Below are 25111 nucleotides of genomic sequence, written 5' to 3' on the forward strand. Positions count from 1 at the left end.
AAAGGATTAGACAGGGTAAACACAGGAAGGATCTTCCTGATGGACAGGGGGTCATGAACCAGGGATCATTGTGGTCTTAAGATACAGGGTAGGCCATTTAGGACTGAGATGAGGAGAAATTTTTACACCCAGAGTGGTGAGCATAGAATTCTTCACTACAAAAAGTGTTTGAAGCCAAAACATTGAATGCTAGATAGGGTGGATAGGGAGAGCCTTTTTCCTAGGATGGTGATGGCGAGCACGAGGGGGCATAGCTTTAAATTGAGGGGTGAAAGATATAGGACAGATGTCAGAGGTAGTTTCTTTACTCAGAGAGTAGTAAGGGAATGGAACGCTTTGCCTGCAACGGTAGTAGATTCACCAACTTTAGGTACATTTAAGTCATCATTGGATAAGCATATGGACGTACACGGAATAGTGTAGGTTAGATGGGCTTCAGATCGGTATGACAGGTCGGCACAACATCGAGGGCTGAAGGGCCTGTAGTGTGCTGTAATGTTCTATGTTCTATGTTCTATGCTAACAAGAGAATGAATTAGATATAGTTCCAGGGCTGAAGTGATCAAAAATTAGCGGGAGAAAGCAGGAACAGGGTACCGAATGGGATGATTGGCCATGGTCATATTAGAATTACAAAATCTCTGCCCATTGAGTCCACACTGACTCTCTGAAGAGCATCCCACTGAGACCCACATCCCTTACCCTATCCCTGTAACCCTGCATTTACCATGGCCAATCTACGTAACCCTGCATATTTTTGGGCTCAGTGAGGATACCAGAACACCTGAAGGAAATCCATCCAGGGACGGGGAGAAGGTTCACACCGACAGTCAGCCGAGGGTGGAATCAAACCCAGATCCTTGGTGCATGTTGAATAGTAGAGCAGACATGAAGGGCCGAATGGCTCCTATTTTCTATGTTTGTATGAGGTGTATCATCTGTCGGATGAGGTTCCAGCTGCTTTCCCAGGTGGAAATTAAAAAAAAACACACTATTTAAAAGTAGAGCAGGGGTAGTTCTCCACAATGCCCTGTCCGATAGTCTTTTTTTGAAACAAAACATCCAAAAGCTGATCTGGTTAATTGTTTCTTTGCTGCTCACGAGAGTTTACTGTGTGTGAATTGGCTGTCCCTAACTCACAACAGCAAACAACCCACTGACCCTCTGATGAAGGGTCTAGGCCCGAAACGTCAGCTTTTGTGCTCCTGAGATGCTGCTGGGCCTGCTGTGTTCATCCAGCCTTCACATTTTATTACCACTGCAATTATATTTCATTGGCTGTTAACCACTTTTGGGTGACCTACGACAATAAATTGTGAAGTGCTTTTTAAATTGTAGATGACCAGGATTTCTTACTTCAGGATAACTGTCTAAATTAAAGGAATGAGGTGATGAGGGAGAGGGTTGGGCTTGGGTCAAGGCCAGGGGGTGGGGAGATTTTAAAACCTCCACCCTGGTCTCTTCCCATGTTCAACCCTTCCTCTCACCCCCGCCTCTCTGCCCTGACACAACCTGTCCATCTTCTTTCCCAACTATCTGCCCCACCCCTCCCACTGACAAATCCCCACAACTCCCTACCGGCATCCATCCATCACCTTCCCACCTACCTTCCCCCAGCCCAATTGCTGCCTACCACGATTTATTTCCAAGCTACCTTCCCCCTCGCTAGTCCTGATGAAGGGTGTAAACCTGAAATGTCAACTTTCCCGCCCCTCTGACGCTGCCTGACCAGCTGTGTCCCTCCAGCCCCACACTGTATTGACTCTGCATCCAGCGTCTGCAGTTCTTGCCGTTTCTAAATTAAAGGAATCTTCCCTGAAGCACAGGACATACTGGAAAATGACCAGAGCTACTGCAGTCAACAGTTCACAGTTACTTCACTCAACATGAATTATGGCCTTCCCCACTGCTTTATCATTTAGGTTTTATACTAAAAACACTGTTGCTTTCCCCTTCTGCTTGGTTTGATTACACTGCATTGTAAGCCTAGACCCCAGCTTTGAAGCAGCATGTTTAAAGCTCCATGAGGTTAATTTGCAAACAATACAATGCAATTTGTAAACTGTTTAAATTGACGAGTGAGTTGCAGAAGAGCCTCGTTGCAAGGTTTAGCGCTCCAGGAAATTGAATATGAAAAACATGTCACTGCAGATGTGTTGTCATGAAAAATATCTGGTGATCAGCATGTGTGTATTGATGCAATCAATTAGCTGTTGATTTGATAGTTTCCTGTCTTTACTTTTTGCTGCAGGACAAACACAGTAGATGTCCCTTAAATAACATTTCAGGTTTAAGTACTATTGATATTGCTTTGTTTAAAAACTAGATTAAAAAATTTTTAAAAGGAAAGGAATTAAAATTCTAATTTCAAAGCACCACACACTACAAGTGCAACTGAAGCATAGTAAGCAGTTGGAGGCAGTGGTAGTGTAAGGGCTAAAGCCAGCTCTTAATGCCTAAAGAGAACAATCTAACTATCTAACCATCGCAGTTTGTAAAAGCTCCCCTCAGTCATGGAGACCATGAAACTTCTTCAATTATTTTAAAAACCTTTCTGGTTCATTAATGTCCTTAAGGGAATGAAATCTGTCAGCTTTACGTTTGATTGCTTGATTGCTTTATTGTCACACTGTACCCAAAGTACAGTGAAAAACTTTGTTTACAAGCAGTATAGGCATTCCACAGCAAGCAAAGGGTGTTCAGATCAAAAAGACTTAGACAGAGGCACACAGGTTACGTTACACGAGGCATCCAATAGGCAAGATCAACGTTAGCAAAGGAAATAAACAAAAGAACTGAGGACACTGTAAATCAGGAACAAAAACAGAAGTTGCTGGAAATCTCAGCAGGTCTGGTAGCACCTTCTTCAGAAAAGTCACTGAATGTTAACTCTGATTTTTCTTCACAGATGCTGCCAGCCCTGCTGAACTTTTCCAACAACACCTGTTTCTTTCCAACATTAGCAAGATTACAATTAATTGAAGCTCGAGAGTTCATCCATCAGTCTATTAATGGCCAGGAAGAAGCTGCTCCTGAACCTGCTCATGTGTGTGTTCAGGCTTCTGTATCTGCTGCCTAGTGGAAGAGGTTGTAGGAGATCACTATTAGGGTGCAATAGGTGCATGATAATGTGTGGCATGAGTCCAATAGAAATGCGGTTATCTTGTAAATGCTCTCTGTAATGACTGAGTAAGCCAGTGACACTCATGTCTAATGAAATGATTATTATGCATTCCAGCTGATATTATTACTGGGTAAGTCAGATCCCAGACTGAAATCTCGTTTGATAGGTCATATGTTGCATTTTTTTTCTGTTTTAATGAGCTCTGCTACAAAAAGAAAACTAACGTTTAAGTGGAGCCAAGGTAAGACTTGTGTTGTTGTGTTAACCTCTCCCATTGGGGTAATCCATCCAAATTCCATGAACAATAAGCAATGCATTATCTCCACGCTCTCGGGAGCGTACGTATAGCGGTAAATTGCCCATCCATCTTGGGCTTTCCATTCTAGGGTCTCTCTTGTAATAATTAACATAATGCTGGAAATATTTCAAAAGCACTATATTTTCTTTTGTGTGCTCCAATGATTTTGCTCCAGGGTCATTAATTTCAGTGCCCTGGAGATTAGTTTTTAACTCCTGGTGACTGCTAGCAGGATGACAATCCTGTAATCTTCAGAAGACATTATTTGCTGCTGAGCACCTCAAAAAAAGCCATTTTCAACCTTATAAAAACCAAAAGAGCTGCAGATGATGCAATACAGGAACAAAACCAGAATTGCTGGAAAAGCTCAGCGGGTCTGGCAGCATCTGTGAAGGAAAAAGCAAAGTTAAGGTTTCATGTCTGGTGACCCTTCATCGGAACTGATTTCCAATTTTGACCTTGCTGCCCAGTGATATCCCAGTGAAAAGAATCCCTATCCCATTGTAGAATCTGGCTAAGTTTCCCTTAAGTGGAGATAAATAAATGTAAATCTCCAATGGGTAGCCAATCTGCTCAGCTGGTGAATTACAACGTACTTTCCACATCAAGCAGATGTTCACCTGCACATCTGCCAATGTGGTATACTGTATCCACTGGACCCATTGTGGCCTCCTCTACATCGGGGAAACCAAGCGGAGGCTTGGGGACCACTTTGCAGAACACCTACGCTCAGTTCGCAATAAACAACTGCACCTCCCGTCACGAACCATTTCAACTCCCCCTCTCATTCCTAAGATGACATGGCCTCCTGCAGTTCCATAATGATGCCACCCGAAGGTTGCAGGAACAGCAACTCATATTCCGCTTGGGAACCCTGCAGCCCAATGATATCAATGTGGACTTCACAAGCTTCAAAATCTCCCCTCCCCCTACTGCATCCCAAAACCAGCCCAGCTCATCCCTGCCTCCCTAACCTGTTCTTCCTCTCACCTATCATCTCCTCCCACCTCAAGCTGCATCCCCATTTCCTTCCTACTAACCTCATCCCACCCCCTTGGCCTGTCTGTCCTCCCCGGACTGACCCATCCCCTCCCTACCTCCCCACCTACACTCACCTCTATTGGCTCCATCCCCACCCCTTTAACTTGTCTGTCTCCTCTCTGCTTATCTTCTTCTCTCTCCATCTTTGATCCGTCTCCCCCTCCCTCCCTATTTATTTCAGAACCCTCTCCCCCTCCCCCTCCCCCATTTCTGATGAAGGGTCTAGGCCTGAAACGTCAGCTTTCCTGCTCCTGAGATGCTGCTTGGCCTGCTGTGTTCATCCAGCTTCACACTTTGTTATCTTGGATTCTCCAGCATCTGCAGTTCCTATTATCTCTGTACTATCAACGTACCTGGGAGGGATCAGGAGGAACTCAATTATAGAGAAAAGTAGTTCAATAATATAAGTATAATACTTGACTATCGGTGAAAAAAAGAGCCATTTTATTGACAATTTTCATCTTGTACCTCATAGGAGCTCCACAGTGCAGATAGAGGCCACTTGGCCCATCAAGTCTACACAGCGCCTCTGAAAAGCTTCCCACCCAGACCCACCCTTTCCCTGTAATCCAACATATAACATGACTAACCGACCTGGCCTGCACATCCCTGGACCTTACAGGACAATATAGCATGGCTAATCCACCCTAACCTGGTCATCATTGGACTGTGAGGAGAAACTGGAGCCTCTGGAGGAAACCCACACAGACGTAAGGAGAACGTACAAACTCCACACAGATAGTTGCCTGAGGTTGGGATCAAACCAAGGTCCATGGTACTGTGAGGCAGCAGTGCTATCCACTGTGCCACTGTGCCATCTGTACCTACTTATCAGGGCAATTTGCAAGAATGCCAAATTAAATTGAAACAACATTTTGCAGTGTTTAAGAAGAGAGCACTGATTGATTGCCAAGTGGACTCCGATTGGTAGAGATTACTTGTCAACCAATCAGCACTGCCTACTCAGACCAGTTTATAATGTTGCTCTGCTTTACGTTGGGTTTCTTGCCACAATCCTGATGAGTGCTTGATGAAAACCTTCCATTAAATGTGCCTTTTTTCAGCCAGGGAGAAAGGAGTAATCTCAAATAAGTAAATGGGGTAAATGAACCCTTTCTTTTCTCTGTGTTTGGCAAGTTGAATTGGTGCAGAAATAGCTCAGTTCGACTAAGATATAAAAGTGTGGAGCTGGATGAACGCAGCAGGCCAAGCAGCATCTCAGGAGCACAAAAGCTGACGTTTCGGGCCTAGACCCTTCATCAGAGAGGGGGATGGGGTGAGGGTTCTGGAATAAATAGGGAGAGAGGGGGAGGCAGACCGAAGATGGAGAGAAAAGAAGATAGGTGGAGAGGAGAGTATAGGTAGGGAGGTAGGGAGGGGATAGGTCAGTCCAGGGAAGATGGGCAAGTCAAGGAGGTGGGATGAGGGTAGTAGGTAGGAAATAGAGGTGAGGCTTGGGGTGGGAGGAAGGGATGGTTGAGAGGAAGAACAGGTTAGGGAGGCAGAGACAGGCTGGACTGGTTTTGGGATGCAGTGGGGGGAGGGGACAAACTGGGCTGGTTTTGGGATGTGGTGGGGGAAGGGGAGATTTTGAAGCTGGTGAAGTCCACATTGATACCATTGGGCTGCAGAGTTCCCAAGTGGAATATGAGTTGCTGTTCCTGCAACCTTCAGGTGGCATCATTGTGGCACTGCAGGAGGCCCATGATGGACATGTCATCTAAAGAATGGGAAGGGGAGTTGAAATAGTTCGCGACTGGGAGGTGCAGTTGTATATTGCGAACCGAGTGGAAGTGTTCTGCAAAGCAGTCCCCAAGCCTCCGCTTGGTTTCCCCAATGTAGAGGAAGCCACACCGGGTACAATGGATACGGTATACCACATTGGCAGATGTGCAGGTGAACCTCTGCTTAATATGGAAAGTCATCTTGGGGCCTGGGATAGGGGTGAGGGGGGAGGTGTGGAGGCAAGTGTAGCATTTCCTGCGGTTGCAGGGGAAGGTGCCGGGTGTGGTGGGGTTGGAGTGCAGCGTGGAGCGAAGAAGGGAGTCACGGAGAGAGTCCTCCGACACTTTCGCCATCTACAATCCGACCCCACCACCCAAGACATTTTTCCATCCCCACCCTTGTCTGCTTTCCGGAGAGACCACTCTCTCCGTGACTCCCTTGTCTGCTCCACACTGCCCTCCAACCCCACCACACCCGGCACCTTTCCCTGCAACCGCAGGAAGTGCTACACTTGCCCCCACACCTCCTCCCTCACCCCTATCCCAGGGCCCAAGATGACTTTCCATATTAAGCAGATCTGCCAACGTGGTATGCTGTATCCATTGTACCCGGTGTGGCTTCCTCTACATTGAGGAAACCAAGTGGAGGCTTGGGGACCGCTTTGCAGAACACTTCCACTCGGTTCGCAATATACAACTGCATCTCCCAGTCGCGAACTATTTCAACTCCCCTTCCCATTCTTTAGATGACATGTCCGTCATGGGTCTCCTGCAGAGCCACAATGATGCCACCCGAAGGTTGCGGAACAGTAACTCATATTCCACTTGGGAACCCTGCAGCCCAATGGTATCAATGTGGACTTCACCAGCTTCAAAATCTCCCCTTCCCCCACCACATCCCAAAACCAGCCCAGTTCGTCCCCTCCCCCCACTGCATCACACAACCAGCCCAGCTCTTCCCCTCCCCCCACTGCATCCCAAAACCAGTTCAGCCTGTCTCTGCCTCGCTAACCTGTTCTTCTTCTCACCCATCCCTTCCTCCCACCCCAAGCCGCACCTCCATTTGTGCTCCTGAGATGCTGCTTGGCCTGCTGTGTTCATCCAGCCTCACATTTTATTATCTTTCATACATACTAACCTCATCCCACCTCCTTGACTTGTCCATCTTCCCTGGACTGACCTATCCCCTCCCTACCTCCCCACCTATACTCTCCTCTCCACTTATTTTCTTTTCTCTCCACCTTCGGTCTGCCTCCCCCTCTCTCCCTATTTATTTCAGAACCCTCACCCCATCCCCCTCTCTGATGAAGGGTCTAGGCCCGAAACGTCAGCTTTTGTGCTCCTGAGATGCTGCTTGGCCTGCTGTGTTCATCCAGCTTCACACTTTATTATCTTGGATTCTCCAGCATCTACAGTTCCCATTATCTCAGTTCTACTAAGAGACTGACTTTGGCATTTGGCCTGATTGTAATCAAATTCGTACAATACTGTCCAATTGCCCTCCTAATAGCAATGCTGGGAAAGGTAAAATTGTGAGTCCCTAGCTCCTAGTTTTGCCAAAGGAAAGCAGAAGTGAGAGCACTTCCTTGGGAGAGGGAGGATTGACATAGCATCCCACTGTGGGAGCCAGTCCCAGTATCTTCAAACTAATGTAGTATTGCAGGATGAAAATGGAAGACTCGTTCTCAGTTTCTGCATGCGCGGGTGCGAATTAATATCAAAATCAAAATGTCAGTTGCGCATTCATCATCCCACACATCCCACTGGTAGCCTGAAGCTCAAAACTGAGTACGTCCGTTATGCTGAAAATTCAGTGTGTTGGAAAATCCAATTGTCTCTACAATAATTTTGCATATTGTGTTGCCAGCACTTTTTAGTCTTATGTAATTTCAAAACTGGGTGAATAAGCCTCCAGAAAGGTAATGTCACCAAACAAGCTGTAAAGCAAAGACCTAACAGGATCCAAGTTTCTTCTGTTCAATCATAGCCATAGAGTTGTACAGCATGGAAACAGACCTTTCAGTCCAACTCGACAATGCAGACCAGATGTCCTAAATTAATCTAGTCCCATTTGCCAGCATTTGGCCCATATCCCTCTAAAACCTTCCAAATTATGTATCCATCCAGATGCCTTTTAAATGTTGTAATTGTACCAGCCTCCATCACTCCCTCTGACAGCTCATTCTAAACACTTATCACGTTCTGCATGAAAAACATGCCCACTAGATCTCTTTTAAATCTTTCCCCTCTCACCTCAAAACAATGCCCTCTAGTTTTGGACTCCTCTACCTGGGAAAAAGACCTTGACTACTCACCCTATCCATGCTCTTCGTGATTTTATAAACCTCTATTAGGTGACTTCTCAGCCTCTGACACATCAGCGAAAATAGCCACAGGCTACCCAGCCCCTCCCTGTAGCTCAAACCCTCCAGCACTGGCAACATCCTTGTAAATCTTTTCTGAACTCCTTCAAGTTTAACAACATCTTTCCTATAGCAGGGAGACCAGAATTGCATGCAGCATTCCAAAAGTGGCCTAACTAATGTCCTTTACAGCCACAACTTGACATTCCAACTCCTATACTCAATGCACTAACCAATAAAGGCAAGTGTGCCAAATGCTTTCATCACTAACCTGTCTACCTACAACTTGACCTTCAAGGAACTATGAACCTGCACCCCAAATTCTTGTTGTTTGCTAACACTCTCCAGGACCTTACAATTAAGCGTATAAGTCTTGCCCTGATTTCCCTGGCCAAAATGTAACACTTCTCATTAGTCTATATTAAAACCCTTCCGCCACCCCTCAGCCTATCAGCCCATCAGCCCATCTGATCATCTGATTGTACTCTGTGATAACCTTCTTCACCGTCCACAGCACCACCAATTTTGGTGTCATCTGCAAACTTACGAACCATTCCTCCTGTATTCACATCCAAATCATTTGTATAAATGATTCAAAGCAGTGGACCCAGCGCCAATCCTTGCTGTGCACCGCTGGCCACAGGCCTCCAGTGTGAAAAACAACCCTTTACCACCACTATTTGTTTCTTATCTTCAAGCCAATTTTTGTATCCAAATGGCTAGTCTACCCTGGATTCCATGTGATCTAACCTATTATGCAGAATCTTTTTGGCCACCTTGCTGAAAACAAACAGTGATGGATTTCTGGTAGAAATTATTAAAGTGTGATACATCCACATTTGATGTCTTCTAAGGATTACAGGGTTGTTAATCTGCCAAGATTGTTGCGGTGCCTCTAGGAATTACAAACAAATCTCTGGGGCACTGAAGTGAGAAACCCTGAAGCAGAATCGAAAGTACATGTGAAAGACAATTTCTTTCCTTTTGAGAATTTTTCAGACTTATACTAAATTTTACAAGAAGAGATCCTAAAATGAGAAGCAGGAGGAAGGTAGATAAAATATAAATGCCACAGTTATTTTCCTGAGGGCAGAGAAACTTAAGTAGAGATATAAGAGAAGTGTTCAAAATCATGAGGAATTTTGACAGTGTAAATAAGGTGAGACTTCTCAGTGAAACGGTATGTGGCCAGAAAATACAGATGTAACACAATGGATAAAAGGTTAAAAATTGAGTTATGTAGAAATGATTTTATGGAGTGAGTGATCATGATCAAAAATGCTCTCTGAAATGGCATTAAAAGCAGTACTAATTTAATATTAACATTCAAGATGGAGTTGGATATATGCTTGGTCAGAAAATATTTGCTAGATTACTGTCAAAAGGACAGGGCAGGAGGATTAATTGGATTAATCAATGCTGTTTCACAGGCACAATAGATTGAATTTCCTTCTTTAATGTACCATTTGATGATTCCATACCCAGAGTTTGATTCTAATCTTACCTGTTATAATTCCGATGCACCTCTAGCCAAATTTTATAAATGATTGTTTTGATTGATTGATTTATTATCGTTATGTGTACTGAGATAGAGTACAAAGTGTTGTTTTGCCCGCTATACTGGCAGATCGTTCCATACAAAGTGCACCAGGATAGCAGAACAGAGTGCTGCATATTGTGTTGCAGAGAAGGCATACAGAGGGAGAGAGAGAGCAGAATTAATATTTGAGAGGTCCATTCAAACATCTCATAACAGCGGGGAAGAAGCTGCCCTTGAGTGTATTGGTACATGTGTTCGAATGAGCACAAGGTTTACACTTTCTGCGAAGCAACATTATTGTAATTGACCATTTTGGTACATTGTAAAGGTAGGGTCCTCTCATCTCTATTTCATCTTCACCCAGTTAGAGTAAAAGTGAAATAACTATAGTCTTACGCTCTCCTTGGAGACTGACAATTGGTGGCAAGTTTAAACATGACTCAAGTCAAGAAAGCAGGAACCTCATGGTGTCCTCAGTCAGTAACAGGAATTGAGCCCTCATTGCTGATGTCAGACTACACTACAATATAAACTAGCCACCCAGGCAACTGAGCTAACTGACCCCACTTGGAATACCATGGGGAAAGATAGGCTTTTGAACTGGCCACTCAACCAGCTTGTAAAAACATAGTGCACTACACAGACAGAATGCTGATTTTGTTTCTTTGTTTAAGACACTCATTTGTTGCTTGTGAAGTGGTTAATGGATCATTATTACAGGCATGATGTGATTGTTGTTTTTTTTGTTCATGCTAATGAAATCACACTCAACAAAGTGTCACTTTTCAAAACCAGCCATTTCCACCAAGCTGCTAATTATTGTAAATGTTGACAAAGAAGTAAATTCATTCTCACTCACAACAAAGGCATAAAATATGGTCCTAATGTTTTATGAAACTACTTACTTTGACAACATATGTGCTTTGTAGTACAACACTGTCAGCAATGAACAAATGATCCTCACCATTTATTACAAGGATTGTAGACTCTTAGAAAGATATGTTTCAATGAACTGGACCAAAGAATCCTTAAGGAGATTTGTAGAATCTAAACCAGAAAGTTTGGACTTCTGACAGCACCTTTCAAAATGCTTGACCTCTACCGTTTAAAAGGACAAGGGCAGCAGATGCACGAGAACACCACCACATGAGATTTAGTCTCCAAAATGCTCACAGCACAGTGGCTTAGTGGTTAGTATTGCTGCCTCACAGCAGTCCAGGGACCATGACTTGATTCCATCCCTGGCCAATTGGCAATGTGGTGTTTGCAAATTCTTCCTGTATCTGTGTGGGTTTCCTCCAGGTGCTCTGGTTTCCTCCCACAGCCCAATGGTATGCACATTTGGGTGGATTGGCCATGCTAAATTGCTAATAGTGTCCAGGGATGTCTAGTCTCTGGGTGGAATGTTTTTTGGAAGGTTGATATGGACTCAGTGCTGTAAGGGTTTCTATGATTCACCAACAGGATTGAAGTGAGGAAAAATGATGGAAGCAGGAACAAAAGTAAACTAAAATTAATTGTAAATTTTATAAAATTTTCAACAACTGAAGGTATAATTGTGAGAACATGTTAATGTTACAACAGCAGAAGAATGGCCACCATACAACAATTGCCAGACAGGAAAGTTCCCTCCTGTTTGGGGAAGACTCCAGCCTCCGAACTTTGGTTAAGTGTCTTCCAAAGCGACCTTTGAGCTACACAACAACACATAAACACCAAGCAGAAACTTAATCAACTTCCATACTCATGAAGACAGTCCCAATTGTGATCTTGGATTCATGTCGCAGTACATGTGACCCTGCCACACTGTTTCGTATCTGTAACATCTTCCTTACTGTTCTGTTTAGAAGCCAACACCTTAATAAATTGTCATGATCTCTCTACCTTAATTAGTTTGTATGGATGGGATTACTTATTACTTTGGTTAGACCCCTGGCATGGGACTCTGATGCCAATCATGTTATTGCAGTCATTTGGTTTGTCTCCAGCATCACCTTATTTTCAACTTTCTGTAATTATCTCTTTCTGCCTCATTTAATCAGATTATAGGACATTCCTTTACTTGCTTTTCAGCTGCTGACTCACACCATCTAACACTTTCGATAACATGCAGAGGCTTATTATTCAACACAGCACTCACGTCATTTATATGATCTTTTGAATTCTCTGCCCTGATCTCTCTGTCTATACATTCTATGACTGTGTGCTCCTCTCTCACTTCACCTGATGAAGGGGCTATGCTCTGAAAGCTTCTGATTTCAAATAAACCTGTTGGTCGAGAACCTGGTGCTGTGCCATTTCTGACTTTGTCCATCCCAGTCCAATACTGGCACCTCCACATTACGGTTACTTATAATGGGTAGTTAGGGAATAATTTGTGTAATTACACATTGTTGCATGAGTTAGAATATTAGTTCTCTTGGTGAGGTACATTCAGAATGAATCTTGTTGAGGAGGGCAACATGGATAGGAACCTCCTGATTTCCACATATTGCAAATGCACAAATGCCAGAAATTTCTGATTTATTCTGTAATGACAGAATAATAGTCCATAATAGTTGAGCTTCGGAATTGAGGTTAGTGGTAATGGAGCTTTAAGCTGACATTTAGTTGCCATCAATTTTTATCTGATTCTTTCCCTGACTCTCCCCAGCATTTTTTAATCAAGATCAAAAAATAATTTCAGAGATTATTAGTCAACCTACTGCACAATAGGTTTCTCTTTTGGCTGATCAGACTCTGCCCAGTATAAGTAGTTCTTCCATATCATGATATTTGCGTTCCTGTGCGAGCTCATGCTATAGAAAAGCTTGCTGTAGAAAATCACATTATTGGGAAGTCAGTATAGAAAATTGCTATAATGTACAGTAGGAAGTTCACATCATCCAAACAGCGGCCACTATTCACCAATTATGTTGCAGCCATTTTGCATTAATGACACATGCATTATAGCAGAAATACCTGTACTGCCAAATTGATGTCTTATCTTCTAGCTTACCTTTCCATTTACCCTTCCAGTCTTCATGGTGGAAGACCTAAGGAGCATGCCAGAGCTTTGAGAGAGTCAGGTGCAAGGTGAGTGCTGTTGTCATCATAAAGGTGAAGGTGCTAGGACGCTGAGTGTTCTGAAGGTGGAAAAATCACCCAGTTCAGATAGGCTACTGTGAAGATGCTGAAAACAAAACTGTTGGAAATAACAGTGGGTCAGACAGCATCCATGGAGAGAGAGGAAGCTAACATTTCAAGACTAGATGACGCTTCCTCAGTGCACCTCACATCAGCTCTGATGAAGAGTCATCTAGTTTTTGAAATGTTACTTTTCCCTCTCTCTCCGTGTATACTGCCCGACTGTCTGTGATCTCCAGCATTTTTTGTTTTCATTGCAAATTCTCGCACCTGGAGTAATTTGCTTCTATATTGTGAAGTTACTATGGTTTTAATAGATGTATTTTGTCCTGTTTTCTTTAAGATTAAAGGTTAACATAGGGGTAGTGAGTGGTCTGCTCAAAGCCAAGAAAGTAAATACCTTATGAGACCTTGGTTTTTTTTAAAAGTTGGAACAATAAAAGCAGCTTGACTAGTGGAGTCAAGCTCTCACAGACCCAGGATTTTTAGTTTTAGTTTTCTGCAGTCGCTAGTTTCTTGAAGCTCTTATTCCTCTCTCAAAAAGCTGGGATTCTCCTGTTGTTGCTAGAATTGCATGTGAAACAATCAATTCTGCTGAATTTGCCTTTGCCAAGGGTGTGTTTATGGGATGTTACTATGTAGAAACCATTAATTAGTAGCAATTAATATTATTTTGTTAAGCATTTCGATAGAGTTACAGTTAAGTCAATTTTTTTTCTTTGATTTTCGTTTTGCCTGCATTTTAACTGCAGTATAAAAAATAAAGCGTGCTTTGCTTAAATTCAAATCGTTTGACGAATTGAATTTCATGTAGAATGCAACATCTTTAAAATAAAAAAGAAGTTAGGGTCGAGGTTATGTTCTTAATATATTTTGAGGGGATTTGGTCTGGTCCATAAAAATATACTCGCGGCTTTGGTAGGAGGTAGCTGAGGAGATTGGAAAAGCATTGGTGGTGAGTATTTTTTATTCATTCACAGGATAAGGGCATCACTGGCTAGGCCAGAATTTATTGCCATCCCTAATTGCCCAGAGGCTGGTTAAGAGTTAACCACATTATTGTGGGTCTAGAATTACGTCTAAACTGTAGTGATTATGACAAGGCCAGCCAGGTGTTTCTCATGGAATATGAGTTCCCTGACTAGGGCTGTTAATCTGGTCCAATCAGGGACCCCTGTCTGACGGATAGGAACAGAAGTGTCAGAAGTTTAGTTTGTTCTGAGAGCTGGGTCTGAGGAAGCCAGTGTCAGTGGATCAGTGTCAATGACAGTTCACATGTAAATGAAGGGCGATCTGGCAATGGGATACAAGCCTCTGTGGAGTTATCTCATGTACCAGACCAAGTAAGAATGGTGGTTCATTTCCCTAAAGGGCATTAGTGAACTCTATGGATTTCTCCTGAATGTTCAACGATGGATTCATGGCCATCATTAGACTCTTAATTCCAGATTTTAATTGAATTCAGATTCTGCTGTGGTGCAATTACAAACCTCAGGACATTACCTGGGTGTCTGGATTAACAGTCCAGTGATAATACTGGGTGACCATTGCCTTCCTGAATAGGCCATTTCCTCCCCCTTGATCTTTCAGGAATCAGCAGAGTCAGGAAGGATCCCAGAGAATTAGGAAATGGCTAATGTTTCACACCTGTTTAAGTGAGTGGGGGGGGGGGGGTGGGGGACAGAAGAAGGGACATTATAGGCCAGTTAGCCTGACATCAGCTATCGGTAAGATTTTAGAGCTTTACCTTTAATGACGAAATTGTGGAGCACTTGGAAATGCATGCTAAAATATGACTCAGTCAGCACAGTTTCATCAGGGGAGGATAACATCAGAAATCACATGATACCAGATTGTAGTCCATCAGGTTTATTTCAACACACAGGCTTTTGGAGAATAGTCCCCTCGTCAGGTGAAGTGAGAAAGGATCACACAGAACACACCCCCACATTGTCAGGGGAGGTCATTGCCTGATAAATCTGTTAGAATTCTTTGAGAAGGTAGTGAGCAAATTAGACAAAAGAAAGCCAGTGGATGTTTTCTATTTGGATTTCTAGAAGGCCGTTGATAAGGTGCTGCATGAGAGGCTGCTAAATAAGATAAGTGCCCATGGTGTTATGGGCAAGATACTATCAAGGATAGAGGATTGACTTACTGACAGAAGGCAGAGAGTGGAGAAAGAAGGGGTCATTTTCAGAATCACAGATTGTGAATAGTGGAATTCTGTGGGTGTCTGTGTTGGGATTATAACTATACAGGTTATACATCAATGATCTGGTCAAAAGAATCGAGGACATTGTTGCTAGATTTTCAGATGGCTGAATGATATGTGGAGGGATAGATAGTGTTGAGGAACCAGGGAAGCTACAGAAGGACATGGACAGGCTAGAAGTCTAGGCGTGGAATTGGCAGATAGAATACAATGTGGGAAAGTGAGGCTGTGCACTTTGGTGGAAGTATAAAGGCATAGACAATTTTCTAAATGAGGAAAGGGTTCAGATATCTGAAGCACGAAGGGACTAAGGAGTCCCAGTTCAAGATTTTCTTAAGGCTAACATTTGGATGCAGTTTGCAGTTTGGAAGTCACGTGCAATGTTAACATTCTTTTCAAAAGGGCTAGAATACAAGAGCAAGGCTATTCTGCTGATGCTGTATAAGTCTCTGGCCAGACCATATTTGGAATATTGTGAGCAGTTTTGGGCCTTGTATCTAAGGAAGGGTGTGCTGCTATTGCAGGGACTCCAGAGGAGGTTCACAAGAATGATCTTCGGGATATGGTCATGGGTCATGTGATAAGTGTTTGAAAAGTCTGGGTCTGTACTCGATGAATTTGAGAAGGATGGGGAGGCAGGATCTGATTAAAGGTCACAGAATACTCTTTTTCTGATGAAAGGTCGAGGCCCGAAACGTCAGCTTTTGTGCTCCTAAGATGCTGCTTGGCCTGCTGTGTTCATCCAGCTCCACACTTTGTTATCTCGGATTCTCCAGCATCTGCAGTTCCCATTCTCTCTGATCACAAAATACTGAAATCTGGATGTGGAAAAGATGTTTTCACTAGTAGGGGAAACTAGGGCCCTAGAAGGAGGTCTCAGAGTGAAGGGACACACTTTGGAATTGAGATGAGGAGGAATTTCTTCAGACAGTGGGCAGTGAATCTATGGAACTCATTGCTGCAGAGAGCTGTGGAGGTTAAAATATTGAGAGTTTTTAAAACAGAGCTAGATAGGCTTTTGATTGGTAAGGGGATCAAGGGTGAGAGGAAGAAGGTAGGAAGAGGGTGAGAACTTATCAGCCCTGATTGAATGGTGAAGCTGACATGATGGACTGAATGGCTTAATTATGCTGCTATATGCTATGGTTTTATGGTCTCAATTTAAATATTCTAATCACCCTGTTTCTTAATTGTGTTAATTTCTTGTTGAAGGACTATAAATGATAGATCCCCATGACATTCTCCACAATCTGATTCCATGGGGTAATCACACTTTGTCTATGTAAAACATCAGGGCAACTAAGCTTTCCCTCTGCTTCCTAACTTATATCTGTGAGGTTTTGAAACCTAATTGACCCATCCACTTACTTAGTGTCCTTGCATTTAATACCCTGATATGTGATGATCTAGGTGCTGGCATAGGCTTGTTTTTGGGGACATGATAGCAAGATATTTGGTATCTCTGCCCAGTGCCTGCGATCACCTAGTTTGACCCTTGGACCTTGTATCCATGTTCCTGGTCAGATCTGGCTGTTTTTTGGGCCTCAAGGAACACTTTGGTGGTGCCTGTTGCTTCAATTTGTGCCAACTATGTTGCGACTAGCAGTGGTTAGGTAGATCCTGGGGGAGGGTAAATGGAGGTCAGAAGAGTTTGGCAGTAATCTGGGGTCGTGTTGTGGAGAAGAAAGGAGCACTGCTGCTCCTCTTGACTCTGCATTAAGTTTGCGAAGATGAACTCAAGCTGAATTCCAATGCTCTCTAGCTGGCCTCAAATCTTGCACCCTCCACAAACTTGAGTCCACTCAAGTATTCTAAGCCAAATAAAGTCCCATTCATTCATTGTCCCTGTGCTCACTGACTTGCATTGGTTCCTGATCCTTCAGTTCTGAACTGCTATACATTTGCTACTTCTTTTCTCCGGTTGTTGGTTGTAGAAACTTCTGTCATGTACGTCATGAGAGCTAGACATGCCCCCATCCCCCCTGCTCACCCAACCACCCCCAACTCCGAGTCTTTCCGCCTAGCTTTCTCATTTTCCTCCTTAAAGGTACGCCTTATAATCTATCTCTTAGTCCTAGATTTTGATGGTTTCTCCAAAGATATTCTTCCATGGATAGATGTCAATCTTATGTTGCTGTGAATGACCTTGGAGGTTATTGTGTCACCTGTATTACACAAATGCTAATTGTTGCCACTTTAAATAATATGTCAGACTATAAAAACAGAAAAAACATCGGAGTTACCTACCAACACAACCAGGTTTCCAGACACCATTTAGCATTTCGATGTTTGGTGTGAATGCCTGAATATTTCCAGGGGCACTTCGGCATCCTATGTTTAATCTGCCTTTGTTGTGCAGGAGCCAAGCTTGTAAATGGGGACATTTTGACCAGCTCTCCTTCACTGTCATTTCATGCTTTGAAAACAAGGGGGAGGTGATTGCCTCGTGGTATTATCGGTAGACTGTTAATCCAGAGACCCAGATGACATTCCAGGGACCAGGGTTCAAATCTTACCAATGGCAGAATTTGTGTTCAATAAATACCTGGAATTGAGAATCTAATGGTGATCATGAATTGACTGTTGTGCGAAACACCCCATGTCCTTTAGGGAAGGAAGCTGCCATCCTTACCTGGTCTGGCCTGTATGTGAATCCAGACCCACAGCAATGTGGTTGACTCTTAACTGCCCTCTGGGTAATTAGGGATGGATAATAAGTTCCACCTCACCTGCCATGCCCTCATCCCATGAATGAATAAAGGGGAAGGGAAAAAGAAAACACGGCATTTCAGTTTCTCTGGTGATCAGAGCCTGGCATGAGAGAGAGTGATCAGCAAATGACTGATTGAAGTATTGTGTGAAGTCAGAGTTGCTATGTTATCATAAAAAGAAGTGCTTATTTAGTGACATTAGCAAAAGGACAGGAAATTTGAATTTGGAAAACTATCAGTTTATGTTAAGTTCCAGATGAATACATGGGCACTAAAAGGAGTGTTGAGTGTTCTGTAATCAGAAATTCTTGAGTACATGCCTTCGATGTTTGCAATACATTTTTAATCTGTCTTGAACACATGTCATGACTGTGGGAGACAAGAAGGAAGGGATTAGTATTTACATAGATTTATGCTTTCAAATTTCAATTACTTGGCTGTGAAGTATGGACAAGCCTTCATTACACATTAAGGAGCTTGATGCAAATCTTACAGTGTCCACCCTATACAGCAAGTGTGTTTGCATCAGGCTGCCTTCTGTACGCAGTTTATAATGTGGTCACAATATTATAGTATGTCCTGTCTGACAAATATATATTTTCTGTGTCGTGACCCTTCACTCAGTGTTAACAGCTCCACTGTCAGCTTTATGCTAACTGTGGCAACTGTATGGTCCAGACTGAAACCCTACTTAGCTAGACTTTTTCAAAGACCTGACACAGTTGTAGGAATACAGGGTCTGCATGCAGCTTAGTGAGAATTCACTGTGTATTTACTTGGTAAGATAAGAGAGGACATCTTTCTGTAGCCTTACAGATCATGACCCCATTCCTTCTGACCAGATATCACTATGTCATAGGTCCTTAAGCAGTTGTTCAATAGCCAGACTTAGCATAAAGGTATAATTAACCCTTTACTCTGCAATGAGAGTGGTGATGGAACAGTATCCTTTTCTGATGTAAGATTTAATGAATTGACACCAACCGTTGAGGTATGATTACATGGGGTCCTCTTACATTCAGGGCACCACTGCGCAACAACTTGAGTGAATCAGTGGTTTCTCAAGCAGTCTCTTTTTTGAAAGAAAAAGAGCAATTTACATGAGATATGCAAGCATGTGGAAAAATGAAAGTGGTTATCACTTTTGTTTAATGTAGTGGCTGCTGGTTGCAAACAGATAAGTTTGATGCAGTGGGGTCTCTTTCCTGATAGGCAAGTACAATGATAGCACCAGGCTTGGGAAGTGTATGCAACACATAAAATCATAGAATGCCTATGCTGTGGAAGTTGGCCATTCAGCTCACACTGACCCTCCAAAGAGAATCCCAACTAGACTCACCCCCTACCCTATCCCTGTAAATCTGCATTTCCATGGCTACCCAGCCAGAATATCCCTGGTCACTAGGGGCAATTTAGCATGGACTGACTCCCTAACTTGCTTATCTTTAGTCTGTGGGAGGAAGAATGGAAATGAACCCAGATTCGTGGCACTGTGAGGCAGCAGTGCTAACAGTGCAATCCCTTACACTCCATTCAATTTCTCTCACAATGCCTTATATGCTCATCAGAAGATATACAATGAGAAAAAGACTGTGACATGTTGAAAAGAATATGCATTTACTTCGCAATATAGCAAGAAGGAAAGGAAGCATTATCTGCCAATCAATGGCCCAATCATGGGGACCTACCATGAGAAATACTTGGCATACAGGAAGGTTAGTGGAAGAATTAGGCACATTACTGAGCAAGATATGGGTCTGGACTCTCATCTAGGCCAGACAGGGATAACAGATTTATTACAGGAATAGTTACCATTTCACTAGCTTTTGTTACCAGATTTTGTTGAATGAACTTTCATAATTTGTTACGGTGGCTTTCTAACAGTTATCATCAGAACATTAGCTTGGAGTTCTGGATTACTAGCCCATTGACAGTACCACCATGCCACTGTCCCGGTATTTCATTGTAGATGCGTGAGTGAGGTCATCTTTCATTCTTTTGTTACTCTAATTAACTCAGGTAATGATTCCTTCATTAGCCTGCACCCCTTCTACTTCCCATTTGAAGTATCATGAATGCAAATATCCCACATTTTAGGTTTACAATCGTAAAGTGAATAACAACAGCATCAACAAGCAATTGCAAACAGCACAGCAGGTGCATTATCACAGCCTTCAAATAACATAGCAACATTACTACAACATACTTAATCAGTCCCTTTGTCTTCTCAATTAAATTAGTCCTGTGATTTATGAAGTTAAGTTGTATTTTCCTGCATTCAGCTCAAGCAGGAAATCATTCAAAAAATAAATAAAATGTTGTCACATTATGTAATTATAAAATTACATGCACTTGTGCCATCAAATTGAAATCCAGTTTAATTTTAATAAATGTTCCTGAAATAAATAATGCAAATTGTGTGAGAGCAGCACGTTTAAATATAGGCTTAAAATGATTAATCTTACTCAGAAGTTTTACTGCGGTGAGTGCATCTTATTAACATACCCTTCATATTTTCATCTTTCCCTCGTATTTATTAGGTGACATCTCTCACAAAGCTCAGGATGTCCCAAAGCACTTTAGAGCCAATTAAGCAAGTTTGTAGAGCAGTCACCGTTGTAACCACAGAATGATACAAAGCAGTGTCTGTGCCAAAACCAATTTGAACAGAGAAAGGAGAGGAAAAGGAAAAGTGTGAAGAATATTCAGCAACTTTAGGTTGTATTTCATACAAAAGAAAGAATAAGAAGCAGGACTTGGGTTTGGGAGACAAACACTGTTCAGTTGTGAACAACAGTAGAAATCGCTGGAGAAGCTCAGCATGTCTGGCAGCATCCGTGGAGAGAACTCAGAGTTAATATTTCGAGTCCAGCGGCTCTTCCTCGGAACTCTGAACTCTGTTCTGAGGAATGGTCACTGGACTGGAATATTTTTGCTTCTGACTTACAGTTCATTTGGTTTTTATTGACTGCTCACTTGAGGCTTAGAATCCTGCACTCTGGAAGCAGGCCATTTAGCCCATTGAGCCCATGCTAATCCTTCAAAGAGCATCCCACCCAGATCCACCCCTTATCCTATCTTTGTAATAGTGCATGCCCAAGGGCTAACTCAGCTGACATACACATCCCTGGACACTAGGGGCAATCTAGCATTCACCTAACCTGCTCATCTTTGAACTTTGAGAGGAAACCAGAGCACCTGGAAGGAACCCACACAGACATGGGGAGAATGCGCAATCCCCATACAGACAGATGGCTGAGGATGGAACTGTACCTCAATCCCTAGTGCTGTGAGGCAGCAGTGCTAATCATTGAGCCACCATGCTGCCCTATGGCTTGTTATGGTAATGTGATTTCTACAGTGGGTTGCTTTCACTTTAATTGGAGCAGCTACATGAAATGTAGTGGCAAGTGTGTAGCTGAAATATTGTGAATTTCCACCGATGCAAAGTGCTAACTATTGTTAAAAAAGAACTTGCATGAAGGATTATAACCACAGTACTCAACTTTGAATTGTTGAGTGAATCAAAATGGCTTTGAATTTTCTAGTCCGTGGAACTGCGAAAATGAAAGGCAATAAATGAGGCAGAGTTGGAACTTCTTCCAGTCTCAGTGGCACACTTCCGAATAGGTACAAAATTAAGTAAGACACACATGCTGTTTAAAGTGTCCACTGGAACATCAACATAGACAGTACAAGATAGTCTTTCTGGAGTAGAAACTGTCTGAGACAACCTGCGAGTTTATGGATGTGGAAGGACGATGGAAGAATCCATCGAAGACTGCAATCAAAATTTGGTGTGACTGCTAGAGAAAGCTTGCCAGATAAATTTGAAGCTGAGCAAGATTAGGATATAATTGAAAATCCATACAGTCAATTGCAGAGGTCTTATTCTGTCAGTGAAATGGCAGGATTCCAAAAAGATGGGAACTGTAGTATGGATGTGGCAACCCACGACTGTGACAGTGGTGAAATGATTCGCTGGATTAGTGAGCTACATAACAAGGTTGTTGCCTATTTTGTCTTCAAAGGTTGAATTTTTAAGGATGTGTATTGGTATAGGGTAACAGCAAGAAGTAGCTCCAATCGAAAGGCTTGCAACAATAGCTTGACAAGGGCGGTCTCTGATGGCAGTTCAGTGGATTAATCTCAGTCAGAGAGACTGTGCTTCTGCAGTGAGGGGAATGGGTCACAGTCAATCTTGTGACTTCCTAGCAGCCAGCCTGAGGTTAGGGATAACATGGATGAGGAGTAGCTAGGGGTCTGGGCATTTCTCATCAGCGGGTGTCTGGGTAGGTTGCTGAAGGGGGTAGTTCACTAGGGAGTGTTCGCAGGAACTAAGGGAAAAGGGAGATGTGGAGACGCATTCATTCAGTTCGCCACATTACAGGAACGATGTGGAAGCGAGAGAGCAGGAGAGGTTTACCAGGATGCTGCCCTGGGTTAGTGGGTATGAACTATAAGGGGAGGCTATAAAAACTCGAATTGTTTTCTCTGGAACAGCAGAGGCTGAGGGGAGACTTGATAGAAGTCTATAAAATTATGAGATGCATAGACAGATTGACAGTCAGAATCTTTTTTTCCCAGAGTTGAACTGCCTAATACTAGGGGCTATACATTTAAAGTTAGAGGGGGAAAGTTCAAAGGAGGCGTGAAGGGGCAGGTTTTTTACACAGAGAGTGGCAAGAGTCTGGAATACACTGCCAGGGGTGGTGGTGGTGGAGGCAGATATGATAGGGGAATTTAAAGGGCTTTTAGATAAACACATGAAAATGCAAGGAATTTGGGAATGTAAGCCAAGGGCAGGCAGAAGGGATTAGTTTAATTTGGCATGTTTGGCACACCATTGTGGGCTGAAGGGCCCATTCCTGTGCTGTACTGTTCTATGTGCTATGGATTCAAACTCTGCCAGGTGGTGGGATTTGAAACCAAAATAAGTATGGAAATTAGAGTTGAAGGGGGGAAAACATATTCAGTTCTCAACAGGAAACAGCCGTCTTTACCCAATGTGGTTTATATGTGACTCCAGACCCATAGCAATGTGGTTACCTCTTAACTGTCCTCTGGGCAATCAATGGTGGCCCAGCCAGCAGCAACTATGTCCTGTGAATGAATAACACAATTGGAATAAGCTTGGCACAGAGATTTGAGTATAAAGCAGCCCAGAAAATCCCTTTGTTGAGGAGCACTTTGAAGATTCATGTTGTAAGATGGTGTTGAGCGACAGTCTGGCCAGCTACCAACTCTCCCTGGTTATAATGTTTGGGTTTAGTTACAGAAACCAGAGTAGTGATAGACAGTGAGATGTAGGTTGCAGAGAGACATAGATAAGCTGCAGAGCTGGGCTGAGAGGTGGCAAAGGGAGTTTAATGCAGACAAGTGTAGGTGATGCACTTTAGTAGGAGTAACCAGAAGGCAAAGTACAGGGCTAATGGTAAGATTCTTAGTAGTGTAGATGAGCAGAGAGATCTCGGTGTCCATGTACACAGATCCTTGAAAGTTGCCACCCAGGTTGACAGGGCTGTTAAGAAGGCATACAGTGTTTTAACTTTTATTAATAGAGGGATCAAGTTCTGGAACCAAGAGGTTATGCTGCAGCTGTATAAAACTCTGGTGCGGCCGCACTTGGAGTATTGTGTACAGTTCTGGTCACCGCATTATAAGAAGGATGTGGAAGCTTTGGAAAGGGTGCAGAGGAGATTTACTAGGATGTTGCCTGGTATGGAGGGAAGGTCTTATGAGGAAAGGCTGAGGGACTTGAGGCTGTTTTCATTAGAGAGAAGAAGGTTGAGAGGTGACTTAATTGAAAGATATAAAATAATCAGAGGGTTATATAGGGTGGATAGGGAGAGCGTTTTTCCTCGGATGGTGATGGCGAGCACGAGGAGGCATAGCTTTAAATTGAGGGGTGAAAGATATAGGACAGATGTCAGAGGTAGTTTCTTTACTCAGAGAATAGTAAGGGAATGGAACGCTTTGCCTGCAACGGTAGTAGACTCGCCAACTTTGGGTACATTTAAGTTGTCATTGGATAAACATATGGACGTACATGGAATAGTGTAGGTTAGATGGGCTTGAGATCGGTATGACAGATCAGCACAACATCGAGGGCCAAAGGGCCTGTACTGTGCTGTAATGTTCTATGTTCTATGTTCTATTTCTCTTGTAGTTAAAAGTATGCTTTATTTGTTTAACGCTATAATGAATTAATTATATTTTATAGAGCTCTAAGTGTCTTCGCTGTATCTTCATCTACACATGTACTGTTGCCTCTCAGGGATGGGCAACACACAGGTGAAAATATTCCTTGAAGACTTCATGATTTAATACATGTACCAGTATTTTTTTGGCCAAGTTTGACTGAAATTGCATTTGGGCTTTTGATTCATCAAACAAATGTGCTTTGACCCATGCAAAGAGTTAAAGAGAGGATTCAGAATGTCAAGTTGACAACAATTCTGCATTGAAGGTGACAACCGTGGTTAGCTCCTTCAGTGACAGCACTTCCAAGACCCCAGATGGCCCCACCACAGGCATCAGTCAGCTGTCAACATCAAAGCCCATTTCCCCATTTCTCAGTGCTTTCGTTTTGAAAGCAGAACTGATATTTCCTATATTGGTGTGACTCCTCAGGCAGGAGAGATATTTGTTTTTATAGACAGTGGTGTTCCTGAGAGTCCTGGAAGCTGATGATTGAAAATATTGATCTATGTGTGGATGCTGGCTGATGTTCTGTAGGGAGTCAGGATGCTAATTCTCTGAATTTCTTAGACCACAACAGGCAATTGCAGTTCCGTCAATGATTATGTTGTCTTGGGTCAAGACTCCAAAGTTTTTTCCTCATTCTTTCCCTTTGGCAAGAGAAATTGAGCTGGAGGCTTGTTGCTTCATGGACAATTTTGGCATTCCAGTCTTCGTAAAAACACAAAGTGTTCACACCGACAGTCTTATTATGCTGCTGCCGAACCACAT

The sequence above is a fragment of the Stegostoma tigrinum genome, chromosome 18, assembly GCF_030684315.1.
Source record: "Stegostoma tigrinum isolate sSteTig4 chromosome 18, sSteTig4.hap1, whole genome shotgun sequence".
NCBI lineage: Eukaryota > Metazoa > Chordata > Chondrichthyes > Orectolobiformes > Stegostomatidae > Stegostoma > Stegostoma tigrinum.